The sequence below is a fragment of the Denticeps clupeoides genome, chromosome 11, assembly GCF_900700375.1.
Source record: "Denticeps clupeoides chromosome 11, fDenClu1.1, whole genome shotgun sequence".
In the NCBI taxonomy this organism is placed as follows: domain Eukaryota; kingdom Metazoa; phylum Chordata; class Actinopteri; order Clupeiformes; family Denticipitidae; genus Denticeps; species Denticeps clupeoides.
In genome coordinates, this window is record NC_041717.1 from 13,108,119 (window position 1) to 13,126,456 (window position 18,338).

Below are 18,338 nucleotides of genomic sequence, written 5' to 3' on the forward strand. Positions count from 1 at the left end.
ATCCTATTATAAAATGTGTTACTATGCTGATTTACAGGCAATTCAGGACCAGGTCAACCCCCATTTCAGGCACATGTTGAGACAATACGTCTGTATGACAAAAAAACAGACATCAGACATGAAAAGGTTATGCATATAGATTTTCATTTGCAGGTGTATAAAACACATATGGCCTATTTTCCCAGGATAAAAAACATGGTCACAGTCTGTTTACTTGACATATTCCCATGGGCCTTATTAAATCTAAGAAGAAAAACATGCCTTTTTCTTCAAGTTGTGCTGAAAGTCGATAGCTGTGAAGAATCTTTTTTTTTATCCCTCTTCTGTGTGTCTTGGCCTCCAATCAATAGCATTTCAGAGACGTTTTTTCCACAGCAAGTGTGGGCCATGTGCCCAACAACAAATAAATAGTTGCTCTTTCACTACATATCAACCATTGTCTTACAGTGACTTGGGTCAACATCTAGGGCCTACAGTGAGAACGGGAGACCTTGATTGTTGATACTGGGTGAACCCCATGCTACTGACAGTACAGGAATGCAAGACATGGATGACTGACGCTTGCCTGGCCGTGCATAATGTCCAGAGAGGAGTAACCCTGCCAGGTCTATTGTCATTAATAAAAAAGAGCAATGAAAGACAAGAAATGTTAATATGCTGTCTGTGATATACAGTTGCATGTGGCTTTTGTAACACAGTCTTGTAACAGAATCAGCATAAGTGCTGGTTGTGATTTTCAGTGGGTTCTGCTTGGACATAGGCGGAGAGTAGTCTTTCCTTTCACTTCGAGTCAAAACTCTGATTGCCACAGATAACCCAACTACTGTGGAAGCTTTTTTATTTTTTTATCCTTGCAAAAGCATTAAAAAAAGCAAAGATGCTAATGATGAGTTAGGTGCAAATACATAAAAGCATGTTGATGCATTTTATTAAAATATTATTTGCATATTATTAAGCATAAATTATGTTGTATGACATGGTTAATTCTAAATCTGGCATTAGCATTTTAATGGTTAACTTTGAAAAATGCAGTTTGGTGATAGATTGCACAATGATTGCTGAATTGCAATAGGTGCTGAGTGCTCTTACCTACTATTCTAAAGAAAATTTCAAGGTAAAAAAATTGTAAACCTTCACAAAATATTCATTACATGTGCAATTAATTCTGTTTGTTTGATTTTATATATATATATACATCGATCATAGATCGATGATATAGATCAATGATCTATAGAAAATAAATCGAATATATATCATTAGAATTATATATATATAATTAGAATTATTTTCTATAGAAATTTTGAGACTTTCAGACAAATCTTTTTACCTTTTTTTACTCAGAGGAGGAGCCGGCAGATGATTCATTAACATGATTCAGGTACATCAGCTACAGAACAAGTTTTCGAGATTAACCTGTCTTCCAAGTTTTACACCCGTGACTATCTAAACCCATGAGCTCATCTATGGTGTGATACCACACTTGACTGCATGCTATAAAACTTGGCAACACCTTCACACAGGACAAGTGGAACGGCAAATTAGAACGTTAGTCATACTATCTGACTAAATGCTGTAGGCAACCATTTATTACATCATGCCACAGATTAGAAACCAGAGGGAAAGTTGGATGAAATTTCCTTGCCAGTCCTATTTAAGTCAACAGCCTCTTAGACTCAAGGGAAACTTGGATGATTTTTTTCTTTATGGTCTAAATTCAGGCTGTAACCTTTGTCTACCTCCTCCTCTCTCCCGCTCCTGACTTGTGGGTTTTCCTTTGCCCCTCTGCACCCTTTGTCTGCTCCCTTAGAAAGCATCCGAGAAAGAAAGGATGAATGAGAGGGAGGAGGCAGGACAAAGGGAAGATCAGGGGTCTGCTTGGGCACAGATGAGGTTATGGCTGCCAGGCTTTGGGAAGACTGGGTGTTCATTGGTCAGCCACAATGACACAAGTAATCAGAGAACGTCATGCGTCAGCGATGTATCGGCAACACTGCCTCACTTTCACTCTTTATCACCTCATAAAATCTGCAGTCTGAGCAGAAGAGGGACCATGAGAAAAAAAAGAATCTTGCAGTGATACTGAGAAAAACGTTTTCTGCCAGCTAGCTAATTCTAGCCTAGATTCAGCCAATGGAGATCAGATTATCAGACTGTTTGAGGTTTCAAATCATTTATGAAACATGCATGCACATTATCTGTAAGTAAATTGTCGGATTTGCTTTTTCTATCAGTAGATAAATTAACTGGACTTGTTTTTTTATTTTTATTAGATTTTTTTGGACAGCATTCATTTAGTTCGACGAAAATATTATAGGGTGCGTTGTACGTATAATAAATATTAAAAATTAGTGGTGACTCGTTATTGTAACTGCATGCAAATCACTCAATAATTTTAACAGAGCAGTAAACCTGCAGCTACGCCAAGACTGCTTCCGTTTCCATCAAGTCAAGATAATTGGAAATGAATCAAATATACAGATATAAGACATCAGCATTCATTACACACTCAATATTCATTCAAAGTGCACCGGCACCGAGCCACGTTTATACTTTTCACGTCATTTTCGATTCCATCTATATACGAAATGTCAGCTCCTGTGTATTTGGCCATTTCGCTCTCCTTTTTTCCTCCGGACCTGATATTTCAGAAAGCCCCCCCACACTCACGTCCCCCAGCTACCCCATCCCACCCCCTTCCTTCTCCGTCCGCTTCTTATCACCACTTCCTTTCATGTGCACATCCCTATTCCCTTGTGTCAGTAATCCAGCAGGATGCTAAATAGAGGACAAGTCACACTTCAACACTACCAGCAAGCTCCGTCAACTCTTCCCCTTGAAAACACACAAACACATTTGCCACAAACGCATGCAAATCATGCAAATCTCAGAGGAGCAGATATCATAGTCATGAGGAACTTGGCGAGCTTAGCTACGCTTCGTTAGGAGAACTCCGCTGGTACGCTGGCCTTTGGTTGCTTTGAACACGATAAACATGAGGAGTGGGGCAAACATAAATGCTAATTTATTTACTTAACCTATTTATTTTGGCCAAATTGGAACAAACAGCGCGGGGCGCGTCTATCACAGGACTTTAATGGCAGACATTAATGCAGCCACAGGCCCAGCGTTGATTATAACAAACTGCATTGACCTCGGTCATATGAATATGGTCACAGCTGGCACGTCTCAGGAGACATGCATCTCTGAACATGTAACAATAAAAAAAAAAAAATTACATTTGCTGGAGAACATACCACTGCGTGGCTGTCTGTCTGTAAGGGCTTTTGTTTTATCTTGAGGTTGTTCATTTGTTTGGATGAATGTTTTCTTTTATTTTGATATTAAATTACATTTTTTGACAGTGTGTCAAAAATGAATAGACATTCTATTTGAACTATGTGTGTCTGACCTCTTTTCCATACGCTACAGAAAGAAAGAATCTGTATAAAGGAAGGGGTTAAGGGGGCTTAAACAGGGAAATCGAAAGCCCTTTTCTGGGGCACTTTCCTCACATCAGGAGGGTCAGCTCCTGACATCCAAACCAGGGGGTTTTCCTGACAGATGATTGATGATGTGGACAGGTCAGATGGGCGGCACATGCTCCATATACCACTGACACACATTACGGCTGCGAGACTCTATCCATCCCCAGCTAGCCAGCATCAATCACGCTACCTGTGACAGAATGCTAATCCGGTGGTAATGCATCTGTCACACGCAGCTGTCTGTACTGTCGCATAGTATGCATTTCCATACACCTTCAGAAGCGTTACTAGTGGCATGTCATTTTATAGACAAATCAACAGCTACACAACACAAAGATAACAGCAGCCAGGGGAAAATACTGATGAATTGAGATCAACTGGAATGTACCCTTCACAGTCGTAAGGAAGCAGGAATTATATATACTTCATAAACATAATGGCGACCAACCCCTTGCTGTACAAATGCCAATCACTGTAAACTAAGAGTGGCCATTGTTGCAAGCCCCGTGTTTGTGAAGAGAGAGAGGAGAGAGGTGTCAGGAGAGAGGTGTCACCCAATGACCGCTTCGCCCATCTTTTGCCCTTTTGTTCACATCCTCATTGATGGCTGTTAGTACAGCCATAAAGCTGTACTGAAAAGCACAGGGTTCTGCTTTAGTCAGGAATCTGCTTCAGTTCCGATTCCAAAAATGACTACAAATCACCTGCATCTCAGAACACAGCAGCTTTCGGCCCATCCATAATAAAGCTGCATCTTCAGGGATTGAGGGAGGTCAAAGGTTGGGACACACGGTGAGCCGGTGGTCAGAAGGTCAGCCACATGAAGGCTACAATGAAAGAAAAGCTGGAGTCAATGGACACATGAGTGTGTGTAAGAATCAAAACAGCATGATGTCCATTTGCTTTGATAGCATGACATCCAAGCCTCCACTGGAGTTGTACACCAAATCCATCCATATAGTACAGCTCCATTAGACATTAGCACTTAATACTGTGTCAAAAGAATCACTTTAGGCTACAGTCTACAACCGAACCATTAGGTGGTAACTGCACTTGTAATAGACGAGTACAACCATAAGGGGCAATGGTTGGCGCAATGGGTAATGAAGCGGACCTGTAATCAGAAGGTTGCCGGCTCAAATCCCAAACCACAAAGGTGCCACTGAGGTGCCACTGAGCAAAGCACCGTCCCCACACACTGCTCCCCGGGCGTCTGTCATGGCTGCCCACTGCTCACCAAGGGTGATGGTTAAATGCAGAGGACAAATTTCGTTGTGTAACCGTTTGTTGTGCTGTGATAGTGTTTCACAATGACTCACTTTCTTTCACTTTCATATTCTGTCAAATTTGCATCATGTTTGGTTTGTTTACTTACTAACAAACATATTCAAGACATGAAAAAATTGTGTTGGAAAATTGAGGAGTCTTAAGCAAACAAATGAGGATTCTTCACTATTGTGAAGTGCTAATTACAGCAGTTCTCCAGTAGCATCTGCTTCAGAACACAGCCAAATGATTCAGATTTAACACTTCAAGTCCTGCTAAATCACTGCAGGATGATGACATCTGAAACAGAAATATGATCCAAAGCATCTTTCATTTATTCTGTCACAGGAAGCTGGGGAATGGCACAGGAAGCTGGGGAAGTTTTTTTTTCTCTTTTAATAAATTAAATTACCACTGCACATTCCTACAGCTGGACTCCTAGAGTGTTTGGTCTGTTTTTTATTAATGTGTCCATGCAATTTAACAGAAAACATACAGTATATGCTGTATGTGGCATAAGCTGCACACATGCATTTACACTATATATGCAGCCTGTAGTCTGTGCCACATGTTAATAAAACTAATAAAAACTTATATATATATATATATACACACACACACACACACACACACACACATGTGGTTTCATTAACCTCTGCCATAAGTAAACCTATATGGACATACCAATGCCCCATCCTCATGACAGAATTAAAGGTCAGATGACAGCATTCGTCAGATTTACATATATTACTATAATCTATGAAGGCATAATTTATGGTGCCTTTTGAGTCACATTATCAATGATGCATTATAATCAAATGTTCTTTTTGTCAATATTTTCTTCATACATACCCACAAATAACCTAATTGTCTCCATGGAGACCTACCATATGATGTCAGTCATGGTTGACATGGCCTGACACGGTTGAAATGTTCACCTTCTTTATGCAACATGAGGACAAAAAACTAGATAATGAAGATGAAACCAAGCTCAAATGAATAAGACTGATTATTTCAACACAAGTGATGAACAGGTTTGGCTGTATTTTTTGAAGCCGATGAAAAATGGGCAACTGTGAATCAAGGGCAAAATTGTGGTGCTATACAACGGGATCAGAACTGGATCATAATAAAAATCAGTTCCTGGCATGTGATCATACTTACTTCAACAGAAAAAAACACATTAAGCAGGTTGTGCAGCATGCTCCATTACTGTCTCCCAAAGAAATAATGAGCCCTAGACACCTCTTCCTATATGAAGAGCTGCCCAGCAGCCTGCAACGGTCATGTTAAAATGTGCTCTCAGCCGTTGCCTAACATAATACTCTGTATAACCCTGATTCCAGTGAGGACAGCACATTTGCCATGACTAGTTTTGCACCAGAGTAAATGAGCCCGTAAATCATAACAAAGACTTGATATGAGTGCACATTCAAGGCAGCCATGATATAAGCAATTATAGCCAATTAGCTAGAAAAACACTGTGTTCAAGAAGGTTTGGCTGACCAACCATCAGCAAGCAATTCAACCTGTGCCCTTCTCCAATAGACTTGTCACTTCAAATCATACAGATTTTGTACATTTGCTGTAAGGCTCCTTCTAACTCATTTTTAGAATTAGTCTGAGTGCTGAGATTCAACATGCACTTGTGTTGAAACGACTTCAATTCATATTCCATTTGTTGGTGCTAATAGAAGCAATCTTTATTAGTTTATTATTGGATCATATACATGGGTGTTATAAAGGGACTGTCACGGCCATTTGGCATGGCGAGGCAGGTGATCGGAAAGGATGAGGCGGCTTGATGAAGAAGAAGGACGCATTTGCACAACGTCACGATACGGTGACGAACATGATAGGGGAGACATCCGGTAACTCGTGAACACATAATATAACAAAGACCCAATGGAGAACATACACAAACAGGGCAGCTTTATACAATTAAACACATGATTAGAAAAACCTTTACACATGACTAATGTGAAACTCCGGTATCCACTTCCGGACCGGATCATGACTGGGACTTGTCAGCATTATGTCAGATTAGGTTTAAGATCGTTATTAACCAAATAACCAAAATTAATCAAATGAAGTCCTTTGAATGGGTGTGTTATCTCCAGCAATATTTGTGCTTTCATTGATTTTTTTAAAATAGATTGTATTTTGTCAAATTGGATTTTCATGAAATTTTCATCAACCAGGATTCCAATTGAAGTCACAGAAGTATGCTTCTGGAAAGGAAATTTAGCAAATAAAATTAAACAGAACGAATGAAGTGGAGCCAAATTTCTCTGACGATAACAGTTGAAAGTATGGAAGTAATAATTCTTAGACAACATGGTAAAAACATTTACAGTAGGAGCCTGTGCCAGAATTTCTGTGCAGAATTTCATGTCTATTCTCTGGCCTTATTAAGTCTTTTTCCAGTGCTGACTTAGGCTTTCCACATCTGTCACTCCCACACATCTGTAAATGTAACAGCTCCAGTCATCCAGGCTGCCTGCAGAGTGAACACATTTAATTCCACATCCTAGAACCCTCATAAAAAAAAAACAAGATTGTGAAAAAATCTGCATTCCCATACGGTGTGGTCTGATTTACAGGTAAGTGCGTGGTAGCTCCAGTAAGTGACTCTTCATTTGTTCCCATCCTGTCATGTCTTGTGCAACTGAGGGTCAGCCTGAACACAGCCTGGTCTCCTCACTGTAATTACGGAACCAGCTTCAGTAAAAACACGGGATGCCAGAGAAAATTTCCTTTTGGCTGTGCTGTAAGGATTAAGGCCCCTTTAAATCTGTTCCATATTTAAATCACAGTACAGAAGCTTGCATCATACAATTATTGTATATGCCTCCTCCAGTTTTAAACTCTGTTTATAAAAATATCATTAAAGATTGTGTTTTGGGTGACAGAAATATTTACAGACTAAAAAAAATGGTAGTAAATTTCTTCAAGATACAAAATTTTCGCTTGTTTTTATTTATTTATGTAAGAAGACACCAGACCAAACAAGCAATTTTCACCAGTTTTAAAATAGTGCCTTTAATCTTAAATTAAAACCAAATTTTAGAGGGTACTATGCTATTGAGTAATACCAGATCTTGGGGTGAGGTTGACCGCTGCAATTGAAGAATCTTTTGGAGAAAAGATACCTAGAAAGACCCTAACATTTACTGTAAAACAAGAAGATGCAGGTTAACATATATATATTTCTACATTTCTGAATGCAGCGTTTCCATGTACATTAAGGGTTTGTGTGAGAGAGAGGCTCTGGCTGCTCTCCAGGATGGGTGAATGAATGGTGGGATGAATGGCGGAAGCTTTCCTCTGAGGTTCCCAGGAAAGCCCTGTTGCTGTTTGAATCTCCAAACAAGTGTTTCAGCATGGGGAAAATATTAAAAATGAGACAAAAATGACACAAAACTACCATGAAGGTTTTTTTTCCTTTGTATGATACTCCATACAAATAATATTGAGTCCCCCGTGTATAAAGGCATTTGATGGCAAGTAATCTTTTCAAAATTCTCAGTGTCCTTTCAGGTGAAGTGCAAATTAAAATTTATTGAGGAAAATATCATCCAAGACATTTTAGTCAGGAACATGCTTATGTTTCACTAACTGAATTATGTTGCAGAATTTTACCAATTACTGTTGCTATGACAACGCAATATTATTTTTGTGCTATGGCTCATTAAAATCTGACTGGTCAAGACAGGAATTCAGTGTATATCATCCAAAATGTAACAATGATTCAGTATGATAGCCTTATAATATGCAAAATCTTATTAAAACCATTATCAAGTAAGGATTTTGTTTTTCAATAAGACAACAAATACTGTATATTATTTGGTTACTGTAGACACTGCACAGATGATTGACTCAGAAACAAGACAAGGGAGGGTGCGTGCAAATGAAGCAAATCAAAGCGTGTCCAGATGAAAACCTGAAATGTGCGACTGACCTTTGAACTTGGATTCTTAATGTCAACGTTCCAATTAGGTGCAGCAGCAGCCAGTGTAAGCGAGCTTCAGAGTTCAACGTGGGGGCATTTTGCATCAACGATCCATTATTCAGCAGGGATGTCATGACAGGCCAGTTTTGTTCAAATGTTTCATATTCACAGAGCAGAGGGATGCGTAATGCCCTGTCTGATGTTTATAGGTGACCTATAGCTGCACTCTTGAAATCACAGAGCCCTAACGGCTACTTAGTAAATTAGTCTGAGCTTGAAGAAAGTATGAATAAAAAAATAATCACAATCCTTTGCCATTTGGATATCCCGTTAGGTTTCTTCTTTTAAAATATTGTCTTTTGTCTGTTCACACCTTTGCTGTACCTAATTAAATTCATATTTTAACTGCACTCTACCTTGTGCAGGAAATGTTCTAAATGTGATATAGCATCATTACTCCAATTGAAATCTAAAATCGTGTTATTTACTCGTACCTGTGTTTGCACAGAGAACACTGTTTTAAAATCACCAGAATGAGATTATAACCAAGAAATATATACATTCAACACCCTTCCTCAGTTTCTTTCTCATCAAGGCATTGTGAACAAAGCCGGCTCTGTTCAAACGGGAGCTTTCATTAACCCTCCGCAAGCTCCTGACATTGCAGGCATCCTCTCCGACTTCATATACCTTTGTAATGTGTCGTATGGGCCCTGCTTGGCTGCCTCGATTAATTACTGCGTGATAAATGCTTAAGGAAGAGGAACGTAGTGTAAATGTATTCTAGCTTAATATGCCGAGCACGACTCGCCAATCAAACTTGTGCCACCTCAGTATAGAATTTTACAATGGGGCTGAGAAAAACCCCCGAAGCAACGACTCAGTCCGTCTTAGTGGAAAGAAGGGGGACGTTAGCCCTGGTTCCACGCAGTGGGGATTTAGGTGTGCGAGAGTGACATGAGAACGATGTGAATGCACAACACAGCACTGGCCTCGTATAGCCTGTCATCACCCGTCCTCTCACTCCTCCAGGCTAAGGGCCGTCTGCAGCCTCCGACTCTCATTTATTTTCTCTCTGTCTGCTACGTCTCTTCCCAGGCCTGTCAATCAATACAGTCTGGGGTGAACGGCTGGGCATTTAAGCTTCTCTGTCCTTCTCTCCTTTCTTTCTTTCTTTTTTTGGAAAGTTGAAAGCTGTGTTCAAAAACCCCTTCCAGATGCCATTTATGTTGTAAATGGCTATGGTAGCTGTGGCTGTTAATAAATGACTGTTTTAAAATGGAATGTCTGTATACATGTAGAGAGGCCCATTATTAGCAGCAATTAGTCTTGATGTAACACCACAATGTCGAGATGAGGCGCAGATGCTAGTAAAGTGAAGGACAAGTGAATAACTTTTGTCACGACAGCAACATGGAACATGTGTAAGTAGTGTGAAAAACCTCAGTGCAGAGAGGTGCAAGGAGGTTGGCGAATCTCCACCAGTTTGATCTATGAACCTTCCACGGATTTTGACAAGACAAAAAAAGCAGAATGCAGGGAACAGATAGGTGAGAAATAACAGGAACAGTCTTACGTTGGAGATGAGGATTGGCCGAGTCTTTTTTGCAGGAAACAGCAATAATGACTGAGCAATGGATGGCGGCCATCTTGGATAGTTATAGGATTATCCGCGATGCTCCCGGTCACGCGGCTGGAATCACGTGATACATCCTCTATACAGTTCTGTGATTCATATCAAAACATGACAAATGAATGAGAGCTCTCATGAACATCTCTCACAACATCATAAAAACTTATATCCAATCTGGCCTTGCATCCAGACAGGGTTATTTTCTTAATTGGATCCAAAGCCAAAGTGGCTTTATTTGTGAAAATGCTGATATATTAGCGCAGCCTGACCTATAACCCCAAATGTGTCCTACATACAAAAATGCCAGATAAGACATTCATGGTAGGTCCCTGGTGGTCTAATGATTAGGGTTCGGCGCTTTCACCACTGCGGCCCGGGTTCGATTTTCGGTTTGTAAGATTTTCGGGCAGTTGTGCACTAGTGGTTCAAGAAGCGGCCCCGTAATCAGAAGGTGCCACAGAGGTGCCACTGAGCACGGCCCCGTCACCACACACTGCTCCCTGGGCACCTGTCATGGCTGCCCACTGCTCACCATGGGTGATGGTTAAAAGCGTTGTGTCATCGTGTGCTGTGCACCAGCGTTTAACAATGACAATCACTTCACTTTCACTTTTATGGTTGTGTTGCAGTAGCGGTCAAACCTCATAAAGCAACTAAAAGAAATCAAGAGCGCCACTCGCAGGTGTGGAGGTGTAAAACGGCATTCAAGCCATTCTCTGCATCTCAGTGTGGATGAAAACATTTCAAATAACGCTCTTGTGCAGACACAAGTTCTTTTGTAACCAAAATCTCATTTTAGATAAAAGTAAAAAAGTGTGTTGGATCTGAACCACCCACATCTGCTACGAGGTATAGGATACCTCTGCACACATTTCAGTTCCAATGGAATGCTGAGTTCATTAATGTAAGTCTGTTCATTGATTATTAGAAAACCCTAATGCAACTATCTGAAAACTGATTAAATAAGCAATCAGCAAATGTGGATTAGACTACAAAATGATTAAAAAACCTCTTGATATTATTTTTTAACATATTTCCAGTGGAAATATATATATAAATAACAAAAAAACATTTAAGTAGTATGCATCAGAAAGTAGTATGTGATCAGAGCGGGGACCTTGATCTCCATGATCCATGATCTCACCATGATCTCACCATGGACTTTGGCAAACTTTTTTTTGTTAGCTCCTACTTTAAACCTCACAGATTTTTTACCTTGGTCTCACGGAAACGTGGAATTCATCTATCAGCTTTGCAAAAGCAGGGACCCATTTGTCTCAATATTCATCCTTTTCCTTTAAGTACAACAGAGGGGGCGCGTCGTACTCAAGTCACCCGTGTGTGACTGACAAGAACAGCGGTCCCCGTCTCCCATTGTAAGCCGGGGTCTGCAGACGTCTGCAAAATCCATTACGGAGAAAGAGCATACATTGAAATGCTGGGAGAGTATAGAGCAGGAATGAATGGGGCACGGCGCTCCTCTTGTTTTTATTTCCGCTGTAACTTCCAGGATCCGAGCGGACTCGGCACCATCTTCACAAAGAGCCCAGTGTCTCTGTTTCAAGGTGCCAGAAAAAGGACACGGACACGCTCATCAATGTTACGAAAGTCCACATGTTATAAACCCAATCCAACATAAGGGTTCATTCAGTCCTTTTCAGGGTGACTTTTTGAACCTATGTAATAATAAGCTAATATGTTAGCAATGGTACAATATGGCCATTCACTGTAAAAAAAAATGTTTTTGTTTCAATTGAAGTTCAACTGAAGTGTAAACTATTTTTGTTTTGTCGTGCTGATAATGTCTAAATGGAGACCCAAATTAAAATGAAACATTATGTTATTTAAATGTTCTATGTTGACTAAATCTTCTATCTGCCTCGTTAGGCCAAGAATCAGACTCAATTTGAAATATGATTGTGGCAAGCTTTCATCACTCCGCGAGGAAGAAAGATACGTAACTCATTCTTTCAAAGAATAGCATTGCTTTATTTTGAAACTCAAGCCGGTAGGCGGAGTCAAGCAATCAACACCCACTTTCAGTATGGCTTACCCAGCAGCGAGAGGGCGGCCCCTATTATTGCCTGGTCCAGCACACTTCCTGATGGTGTCGAACTCTTCCACCTCCCCTAAATGCTTCACCCCCAAAGACGTAACACACATTCTAACACGCGACTATTTACATGACGTGCACAAATTCATTCCCACATTTAAAAAAAAACTGACACATTCAAGTAAATTGGAATATTTTTTTTTATGTAAACTTTAAACACCTGTTGAAGTCTATCAACATTGGTAAATTGCAAACGAGCATCACTGTATGTCAACAAAATATGTAACAAAAAAATATATATATATATATATATATATATATATATATATATATATATATATATATATATATATATATATATATATATAAAATATAATAGCAGCACTGCATTTAGTTTTATAGTTGAAAAGAAATACAAATACAAAAATATATTAATAACTGGTCAGGTTTTTGTTACAACAACCCCAGTGAATTGTGCCAACAATTAAAAAATACTAAATAAAAATGTCTGTTTAGAAGTTATATCCCTTAGAAGTTATAACCCTTTTTTCAGACAATTTAATCACAGATTGTATCCTTCAGTGACACACTAACGTGCCAGCTTTTTCAAACAGACTTTGCAAATAGCCTTTGAAATGCATTTAACATTAGTACAATTTTGTGGTTCAGATAGTTGCATTAGAAGCGAATAGGTGTGTAGACTGCCATAATGTGACGAATGTTTAGATGGCTCAAATTCTAAAATCAGATCATTCTAAAAACCTCACAAGGTGCTATTTCCGTGTCTCAAACAGAGTAAAAGGGGACATCTGGTCACCCTACATTAACATTTAAACAACATAGCATCTGAAAAATGAACGTGATACTACTTGGCAGATAATACAGATAATAATTAAATACTGGAAGTATGTATATATTCTAAGGTTGCTGTATAATAATAATAATTATATATTTATATTATAAAGCTAAATCTGCTGACTACTTTGCAGGTCAGTTGGTTAACATGAAGTACTCACCACATCAGACAAGCTAGCGGAAGTTTGGTGATTCTGGAAGAACGCCGTTTTGTATGTGCAGAGCTCCCTCTTGCTCGGCCAACATAAATTAATTGTGCACAGTAAAATGTTTCAAGAACTTAGTTGCCTTGATGAAACTTTAATAGTTGAGTAATTAAAATTATACAATATAATTTCTTTTTTGACACAACCATTAAGCTGCGCCACTGTATATTGCAATCAGTCACAATTAAGTTAAGGTCACAATGAGTTGTGTGATTTAATGTGTAGTATTTGCTCACATTGTTTTCATTATCGTGAAGTAAAGTTGAGATTTATCTAATGGTCACCTCTGACATTTACCTCTTATCTTGTGTTTAGCAGTCAGGTAGAGGTTCAGCTCTCCCCTGTCACTCACCTAATGATGTAAGTGAGTGATATTTATAGTAGCCCCTACTTCAAATCAGCCCCATGTGGAGGTCAAGACGGCGGCTTTCCTCTCACACCTTGACTCACCACTCAGAGCCCCCGGCCAAGAGGGTGGCGGAGCATGGGCTTGATTGAGAGGACCCTGGACCGTCAGCGCTGGTGCATCCACCTCATGGATGACATCTAATATGAATCAGATGGATCACCCAGTGCCTCCCCCAGCATCCTGGGTCAAATTACACCTCATATCTGCACCCCTGTGATTTCCCCTCCTGCAAACAATCACCTCCATTGTGAAAGCATTTATAGGAGCTTGAAATGTGCTGTAAATCACAAAGCCGGAGATATTATCCCCCGACACGCGTCCAACCCCTTTTCACAAGACCCACTCATCTTTCCCTTATCTGTTTCATGAAAGGACGTTGAGGATGAGTTGACGGGAAAAAATGCCCCCGACAGATTCTGGGAGTCTCTTGCAGACACATTTATAAACGAAGGTGCCCTATAGCAAGATACGGATGCAATATACTGCCTGTCATTGATGTGGCCCTGGCAATGGACACAGGAGATTATTGGCTCCTTCAGGCTAGTATCGCTACTAATCCCATTTCCTGAGGAAATCAAACATTCTGACTCACATACACAATTTATCTGCATTAACATGTCCATGGTGTATGAGAGTTTAGAAACACACAGCCATACCATATACTAGTTACTCCTATTTTCAGGAGGCATAGCAATGTAAAAGCATACAATTCTAAATTAATGCAGATAAACTAATGTGGTCTGTCTATTTCACGCTTATACATAACTATGTCTCATCTGTTTTGTCCACATGCTAATAGAAGATACTAATACTGCAAATTAAAGTGAGAGAGTATAAGCTTAAAGCAAATAAACTCTGCACTGGAGCTTCATCTATAGGTTTGCAGCCATTTAAACCAATTAACATGACAGCATTTTGACAGTATTGACAGTCACATAATGTTCTGGTTGGCAATTATAGCCTATTAATGAACTACATTATATGTACAAGTTATATGTGCAAGTACAAGTCCCAAGAATCCATAAAGTTACTTCAACACATGCTATGTTTAAGAAAACTTCAACAATAAGTAAACTCTGAACATATTAGGTTACACTTATACTACTGTTAATCCCACATTTGACCTCATCTTAAATAACTCAATGGTACCATTCCATGTGTTTTTGACTAGAGTAAAAGATTGAGCCCAAAACAAATTATTGGGGTTGAACATAACAATTATCTTCAAATGTAATATTCTGTATTATCAGCTGCTGGGATTTCACACTCAAAGCAAATGAACTGTCATACCTTCGCATTGGAGCCTCATGGGACCCATCTGCACAGTTTCAAATTACAGAATGCCTTTCTTTTCACTCTCTGTAACTTTGCCTGGGATGACTAAAGCATCTCACTCCAGATCACTTTAAGGCCATGGCTACCAGAGCCAATTAGACTGGGGACAAGAGAGTAGTCGTACACGGAGATCTAAATTCTACTTCACGTATTAAATCAAGTCAATGAGGACACAGTTTCTTGAGGCAAATCATTTAAAAGGACACTTGATTGCTGGAACCATGAGCATGAAACAAGGTTTAAAATACTCCAGTGGCTCGCGCCATCAATTGCAATTATCTGAGTGACTTGACAGCTCAACTTTTTGGTGGATTGTGAAAGTTATGTGTATACATATGCTAGCAGTCTGCAATGTCTGGCAGGGCAAATGATGCTAAAAATCCCACCTATACCCAGGTCTGTGAACATATGACCTTTCACCCCTGAACCACAGGTCATGCATCACTGTTGGTAACAGTCCCCCAGTGTCCAGACAGCATGTTTTCTAATGGCTCTGGAAAGGTTCAGCATGACTTTTACAACGTTGGTGCATAGCTTTTCTTGCAAATCATTCTGACATGTTCCAGTGTGAACAGATCAGGGCCCTTTTTCCCAAAAGTGCCTGGACCCTCAGCTCTTTTTCATTTGCTGTTGAGAAATGGCACTCAAAGGTTCTGTGTTTCAACTATAGCAACTGTAGTAAATCTTATAGTAAAAATTTTAGAAATTCATAGCAATGTTCATTATGAATTTTATTAAATAATTGAAATGCATGACTCCTTTCACAAAAAGGAGTTTGAAAACAATACCATAAAAGTGTATTTTACAGTACGTTATGTTTGATGTTTTAAATGTACATCAGTACTTCGATGAAACACACAGAAAGTGTGATCGGAATTATTCACAATAATATATAAAATTCAATTAAATTGTGTAATGGCGATAAATAAAAAGGGTCATACATTGCCACAACTTGCTATTCGCAGCTTCATATAATAGTATAATTTATTATATTATATTCATATAATAAATACACTGCAATACTTATGAATGTGCTCACAATGGCTTACGAAGGTCTTTCTCTGTCATCTCGCAAGTCAAGGAGACAGTTTGCACTGATTTCTTCTTCTTGTTAGGTCAATAGTCCAACATCAGTCTTTCATGTGGAGAAAAAGCAGGTCTGTCCTACTGCGAAAATGACCTCACCGGCTGTGTCTGCCAGACGTGAAAGCAGGGGAGGTTTGGATTCTTTTGTTATAGTGGCAAGGGCAAGGATCCATGTCAGGCTAAATCCTATTTGGCCTCCTGAACCGGTGGACTTCTCTGATTACATCTCCCGTCTAGTGTCTGGCCATTTGCATTGTTGCTTAGCTGGCTTCCAGGGGTGGGTGTGAAAAGTGTTTATCTTGAGTGAAGAAGGGTTAACCATAAGGGGTAAACGCATAGCCAAATGCAAGCTGGGATTATTCTAATGTTGCTGGACATCACCTTGGTCAATAAAATGCAAAGCAAATAAGTATTAATTGAAAAGATAAATATGTGAAAATATGTCAAAATAGTAGCACCTCATCCAAGATGGAGTCTTTTTCTGTGGCCTAGACCTTATACAAAGACAGATGTGACTAGATCGGTGGTAAACACGCACCATATTGATTAATAATATATTGCACATAAAGTAAAAGCTCAGAAAAGTACTGTAAAAACTGCAGGACACAAATGAAATAAAAGTGAAGGTAATTTTTAGACACTGCAGCACAGCACACGGTGACACAATGGAATGTGTCCTCTGCTTTTAACCATCACCCTTGGTGAGCAGTGGGCAGCCATGACAGGCACCCGGGGAGCAGTGTGTGGGGATGGTGCCTTGCTCAGTGGCACCTTGGCAGATCGCGATAAAAACGGCAACCTTCTGATAACGGGTGCGTTTCCTTAACCTCTAGGCCGCAACTGCCACAAATAGTCACTGCTGTGCAAAACCCACAAACTTTTATACAGTGTACCCAACAATTTCCAAATTGTCAAAATTTACTAGATTAGCATTATTAATGGATGTAACATTGACATTCTCTGTAGATTTCTCCACAGATTTAAAGTCTGACTGCAAAACCATCTCATATGTTTCTAGTCAGGCCCCTATATCCCGTTATGGGTAATTATGTCACCAACAAGCGTAAAATACAAATCAGATTTCTTTTTACTTGCATGTGGAGGAACCACTCTTCCTCCCCGTGTTGACTTTCTCCACAAAGCTCACTTTTTTCGGCAATAGCTAAAAGGAAGTACTATTTATCTAATATCCTGGCATCTGGAACAAACTGATATGGGAACACTTAACTGCGGCCTCTTGGGTGTAGAGTCGTGCTGCCCGCCACGGCCACATGGCAGGCGGTATAATGCTATCGTTTGTTCTGCGCGTTGAAAAGGAGCTGGCACCCGGGTACTTCATCTGGCACTTGATCCTGTGGCAGAATGCCCCGGTCTCAGGGGGAACAAAACCAACACCGGGGTGGAGATGAAAACTTCCACGAGTCATAAAGTTATCTGTCAATTAAAGGTAAAGACAGGTGGACCCGTCAATGAAGATTTTTGTAGCTGGTCTAGTATGAAGTGGCCAAAAAAGCCAGAGGCCCTTGATATCGCCAATGCATTTCCCTCCATTTTTCAATTAATGGGCTGCCAAAACTACTTGACTTCTTTTGGATGATGTTTGGCTCAGTTGACCACAACCAGGAGCCAGATGACATTAGCCTGTGCCAGATAACAGAGGCATGTACTTAGGGTCTAATACACATTCACTATTACAGCAGTCAGAGCTGAGCCCTGCTCACACATAAAACCGATTCATTTATGAAGATAACTATTAATGATCAAGTCTTTATTCCAACACATTCATTATGACTGCTGCACAGTGCAAACATTGGTGAGAAGAGGATATACATAAAAATTACACAGCGGTAATTCCATAAAAGCAAGCTAAGCAATAAGTTAGCTATAACATTAGCTACGGCTAGTTAGGTAATGAATAATTTAGTTTTTTACATGAGCATACCACCACTCTTTTAATTCAGTATTCACTTTAAAGTGACTTGGATCTGTGTACATTGCATCATATCCCATTATCACACAACAACAAATAGATAACTAATTTAATGCAAGTAAATGTAA